General features: G+C 40.0%; 1 pseudogene; it reads right to left on the bottom strand.

Moving 5' to 3' along the window:
* Window positions 1–518: 518 nt before the first annotated feature.
* Window positions 519–995, bottom strand: LOC118852279 (annotated as a pseudogene).
* Between the last annotated feature and the right edge of the window lie 4,983 nt (window positions 996–5,978).

Genomic DNA, 5,978 nt, shown 5'->3' with positions numbered 1-5,978 from the left:
ATACATACATATATCAGAGTTAATAAATATTTATTAAGCACCTACTATATGCCAGGCACTGTGGTAACTGGGGAGAATATAAAGAAATACACCAGACAATTCCTTTCATCAAAAAGCTATTGGGAAAACAACAAACAGAGATTGAAAAGCTGAGGAAGAGTAGGAGGAGGGAGGAGATTACCTTGCCCAGGGGCATGATGAAGACCTGTAGCTAGAGCAAGGAAAGATCTGAGGAGATGAGAGTTTCAGAGCTGATTTCATTTTGCAGAATGAGTTTCTAGAGATCATGAAGTTCAGAAAAGCAGATGGGTGGAAAATAATGAGGTAAATTCTCTGAGAACCCTCCTTAAATGGTGGAGAATCAGGAAGAAGAGCGTGTGTATGTGTCTGTGTGTGTGTGTGTATGTGTGTGTGTTTGACTTAAGAGTAGTGTTTAATGGTCTTGCCATGTATATTGTTACATGTAATCATCAACATCTTTCTGTTCCTTTGTTTGAGCTATATCCTAGGAAATTGATTTACTTAGCAATCCCAATTATGCCGTAAGCTAAGTGAGGTCCAGCATTTCCCACCTGTTCACTTTCACTCTCTGGACTTCTCTTTGCCCAAGTCATCAGCTTTCTCTTGGACCCCCATAGTATGGTCAATGGTAGACATTGTTCCTGAAAGTTCAATTAGAAAATCTTTGATGGACACTGTTGCTACACTATTTTTATTGGCAGTCTCATTGCCATGGTTCCCAACATGCCTCTCTTCATCATTTAGTCCACCATGTTTGTTTGTTTGTTTGTTTAGAATGAGGGTTAAAGTGAATACCTGCACTGATACATCCTTGATATAACAAAGTTGTGGACATGGAATCCATGATTTTCTTCAGTTAATTCTTTAATACTTCCCAAGAGTTCCACAGGCTCCTCAACCTGCTTCTACTAAAAGAACAACATGCCTTGTATGGGACTGTCAGCCTTCAAAATGCACATAGCCTTCACCACCATGCTTCACAAGCAAGTAAGCACATGCAGTCTTTCTATGTCCAACATGGATGCTGGTAGAGAGAATTTATATTTGTTTCTGAAGGGAATAGGGAACCACTAGAGTTTATAGAGTTGGACATGGTTGGAACTATGCTTTAGAAAAATCATTTTGGCAGCTGAATGGAGGATAAGTTAGAATGGGGAGAGATTGAAGGAAGCAACCCACCTGGAGGTGATTGAAATATATCAAGCATGAGGTGATGAGGATATGCATTAGAATGGTGACAGTGTCAGGAAGTGGGCATGTTCAAGAGATGTTGCAAAGTTGAAATTTAGCAACTGCGGGAAAATGTTGCATATGGGGGAAGGGATAACTGATGATGTGACAAGGAGATTGTAATTCTGAGGGACTGGGAGGATGGTGTTGTTCTAGACATTAATAAGGTAGTTAGGAGTGAATGACGGTTTATGTGGAAAGATAATGAATTTAGTTTTGGATATGTTGAATTTCAGATGTCTCCTAGTCAAAATGTCTGTAAGACAGGTAGAGATGTAAGACTAGAGGTCAGAGAGATAGGTAGATTTGAGAATCATTAGCATACAGGTAGTAATTAAATCCATGGGAGCAGATGAGATTACCAAGTGAAATATAGAATGAATAGAAAAAGGGGCTCATAATAGAGTCCTGTGGGACACCCATAGTTACTGGGTATGACCTAGATGAGGATCCATCCAAGGAGACTGAGGAAGCTGCCTAATACATAGGAAGTGAAATGGGAGAGATTGGTGCTTTGAAAATCTAGAAAGAAGAGAATATTAAAGAAAGTAACAGCAGTGTCAAAGGCTGCAGAGGGTTCAAGAAGAATGAGGAATGAGAAAAGGCCACTGGATTTGGCAATTAGGAGATCATTGATAACTTTGGAGAAGACGGTTTCAGTGGAATGATGAGGTTGGAGGCTAGATTGTAAGGGGTTAAGAAGCGAGAGGAGGGAAAGTGGAGACATTTAATATAGAGAGCTTTTTCAAGGAGTATGGCCACAAAAGTAGAAGAGATACAGGATAATAATTTGCAGGGATGCACTCAAGTGAGAGTTTTTTGACAATGGGAGAAAAACATGGGCATGTTTGTAAACAGTAGAGAAGGAAGTAGTAGACAGGGACAGATTGAAGATAAGTGATACAGTAAGGATAGGGGGCAACCCAAAGGAGGAGATGGGAAGGACTGAGATCACTTGTGCCAGTAGAGGAGTGGGCCTCGGTAAGGGCGAAGGGCCTCTTTGTGTGAGTTAAAAGTGAAGGAAGAGATACTGGCAGAAGACATCTGAGAGACAGGAAATGAGGAAGAGGGGAGAAGAGGAAGTTTATGGTGAATAGCTTCAATTTTGTCAGGTTTGGAGCAAAGAGAATGCTCCATTCCCTCCCAGTCTGCCACTCCCCTGTCTCCTACTAGGGCCCACCTTATCCTTATCCTCCTCCTCCTCCTCCTCTTCCTCCTCCTCTTCCTCCTTTTCTTCCTGTTCCTCCTCCTTCTCCTCCTGTTCCTCCTCCTCCTCCTTTTTTTTCTTTACAAATTGACAGATGTCATAAAGGTAAAAGCATAGGGACAACTGTCTATGAACTTCATTTCAGAAGAAGAATACCTCTTCCACTCCCCACTATCTTCCAGATGCTGGCACCTAGGACAAAGCCCTAGCTCTCCTACTCTAGTCCCAGCTTTAGAATTCCACTCCCTTCTCTTTTCCACTGTTATATCCTTACCAGCAAATACAATTTCTCTTCCTTCAGGAGCAGCATCTATGCTGGGTCCATTAGCGGCAGTGGTAACTTTGTTTTCAGGAATCCTCCACCCCCTTAAATAAACAGCATCACCTTCTGAGCAAGGCATTTCTTCATCTTTAAGCTGTAAGAAACGAAATTGAAAAATGACCTGTCAGTGCTGTAAGCAGGACAGCTTTAAGAGAGCTTTTATAGTGGTCATCAAGAAAGAGGGATGAAATGTAGGCCTGAAGCGAATCAGTGTCAAAAACCATCCCAAATAACTGATTAAAAGGGTGCACTTTGCAGAACCCACCTCAGTATTTTTTTTAAATAGACACCAAGTCTCAGCTAAAATCCCACCTTTTACAGGAAGCTGTTCTCAGTGTTTTAATACCAATGCTTTCCTTCTGAGGTTGGACTCCAAGTTATTCTGTATATAGATAGACAGACAGACAGATAGACAGACAGAAAGACCAACAGACCTATAGACAGACAGATGGCTGGCTGGATAGATAGATAGATAGATAGATAGATAGATAGATAGATAGATAGATAGACTGATGGATAGATAGATAGGTGAAAGACCAACAGATCTATAGACAGATAGACAGACAGATAGACAGATATTGTTTGTACATGACTGTTGAGGGCAGGGACAATGATTTGCTTTTGTTGTTATACTTTATTTGCATCCCCTGGGCTTAGCACAGTGCATGGCACATAGTAATTGCTAATACATGTTTATTGTCTTAATGTGACGTGACATCAAAAGAGATTTGAGAGATCTGAAATAGAACATTCAGGGGAAAATTAAAAATAACTTGAAGAATTTCATCTTTTTTTTCCCCACTAACTTATCATCATCTACATGGAACTTGGCGACACACTGAAAGGGTAAAAATGGATTCATCATGAATTATGCACCAAATCCAGGATGGGCACCTCCTCCCTGTAACTAGGGCCATTGGCACCAACTCCCACATCCTTGCTTCCCTGTACTGAAAAAGGGAGGCTTCCTGCTGTTTGAGATCCAGGATAGAAGCACATGAGAGAAATTAGCAGAATTCTTTCCCTCCTTATGGTAGAAACCAAAGCCCTGACATTATTCACTGACTTTGCCATGGGTTTGAAAAACATCAAGTTCCCTAAGCATTTTGCAAGTCTCAGCTCCCTGAAAGATATCTCTGACATTTGAGAGCCACATTTTCATTTTTTGATCAGAAAAGCTCAGTTCTTAGAAAAGTGTGTTTTTTGCCCTGTTCTTTTTGCATCAACTGTCTCAGAATGGACTTTTCAAAAAAAATAAAAATAACCTCCATTCTGGATACCATCCTTGAAAGAGAAATGTGATAAAATGGAGCACCATCAAACGATGCAAATGCAGCTTTCTAGATCTTGGCTCCTGATAGTTACTATACAGAATGGCTTCAGTAAGATTGATTTTATTGTTCTCCAAAAACCATCTGAGTATGAGAAGTGATCTGAGTAGGAACGGTAGAAAAGTAAACAAAGCTGAGACAAGAGAAACCAAAGTCACAAATCCTGGATGAAACCTATCAGGACCAAACTGCTTTGTTATACCTCATTAAGTCATATTTAAGTCGCTAAAGCTTATGGAAATTTTGTTGTTGTAATGGAAAAAGGAATATAACATTTTTTCTCTTTTGTTTTACTTTTAATATTTCACAGTAGACACAGAGCATTTGGGGTCAATAATCCTTTGTGAGTCTGGAGACTGATATAAAAGATTCAACAAACTTCTGACCAGGAAGATGAAAACTTTGCAGAAAGAGCCATCGACCAGTGACAATGGTGAACATAAGGAGATTACCTCTTCTAGGGCCAGATGTCACTCTCTATTCCTTTTTCCCAATCCCTTATGTCTCCCCCACTTCCCCAGTAGAATGTAAGCTACCTGAAAATGACCCCTTCCTTTGTTTTCTTAGTTATCTCAAATGCTTAGCAATGTGTTAGCCACATAGTAGGTACTTCATAAATGCTTGTTAAACCGAACCTGTGGCTGACTCATTGTCAGTCAAGGCTCTTTGGAATTTCATACCACTCCACTTGCCCAACCTCAACCCATATTAAACTCCTATCACCAACAGAACTACTCACTGTTTAGAAAGATGCTTTCCTTGCTCTATTCTCTATACCTGGAATGTTCTCCCTTCCCCTTTACTTTCAAACCTCCTGCCCACCTTTTAAAACCCATCACAAATGCTCAAACACAAGAAAAGGGCCACCTATTTTGGAAACAGTGAGTATGGGTTCAAATTCTACCTTGGACGACTCCTACTTTTGTGATGTTGGCTAAGTCATTTGGCATCCCTGAAATCTCCTTTTGCCTCATCTGTAAATGAGGAATCTGCACTAGATGGCCTCTGATGTCCCTAACAGCTTGAGATTTATGTGCCTGTCCTCAAGTCTGCTAGGAATGCTGTTTAGAAGAATGAAAACCCCTTGAGGGAATGGTCTATTTTTCACTTTTGTCTATATATCTCCAATATCTAGTACAATCCCTTGTCCCTGGACTTAATCTGTGCTCCTCCCATGAATGAATGAAGCTTGTCCAGTTGGCCCCTGGGGGCGCTGATTGAAGAAGCAGCCTTATTTACTCATTAGATAAAATGAGGCATTAATATATCTCATGGAGTCCCACACTGAATAACAGGCTTAGATCTAGGCTTTCTTGCCCACGGATATCACAAGTACATCTGAGAATCTTTGCTTTATCACAACTGTAATCTCTCTCTGACCCTTTCCTCCTTCTTACTAGATATTTGAACTCTGGCCTTAAATCAGTCTAAACATCTCTTATGATTTTGTAAGATTTTATCTTTAGAAAAATTCATGTTTATATTGGATCTCCTGTTTCTAGGGCAAACTGAAAAATTGTCTCTGGCTTGGTAGGCTGGCAGCACAATATTTGTTTGGTTATTTTTTCTGTTTATTAAACCACACTCTTTTCCTGAACTTCTTTTTAATAAAACCTCTTGAAGCAAACTTTCCTGCATCCCAGAAGGACTCAAGAGAGTAGTTTTGTCTGTCTTATGATAATAAAACAACATGTTGTGCCCTCTGTACTTTGGGGAGTAATAGTGGGTTGACTAAAATTATAGTTTCTCTCATTTTATAGACTGAGTTTTATCTGATTCCTTCGTTGAACTGTAGTGCATTTTTTTTAATTTGGGGGGACATTTGTTTCCAGGTCTTTGTAAATAGTGTGAAAGGATATGAGAGAAT

This window comes from Trichosurus vulpecula, chromosome 5 (assembly GCF_011100635.1).
Source record: "Trichosurus vulpecula isolate mTriVul1 chromosome 5, mTriVul1.pri, whole genome shotgun sequence".
Lineage (NCBI taxonomy): Eukaryota > Metazoa > Chordata > Mammalia > Diprotodontia > Phalangeridae > Trichosurus > Trichosurus vulpecula.
Note: the sequence above shows the minus strand (reverse complement) of the source record. Positions and strands in the feature narration are given on the sequence as shown.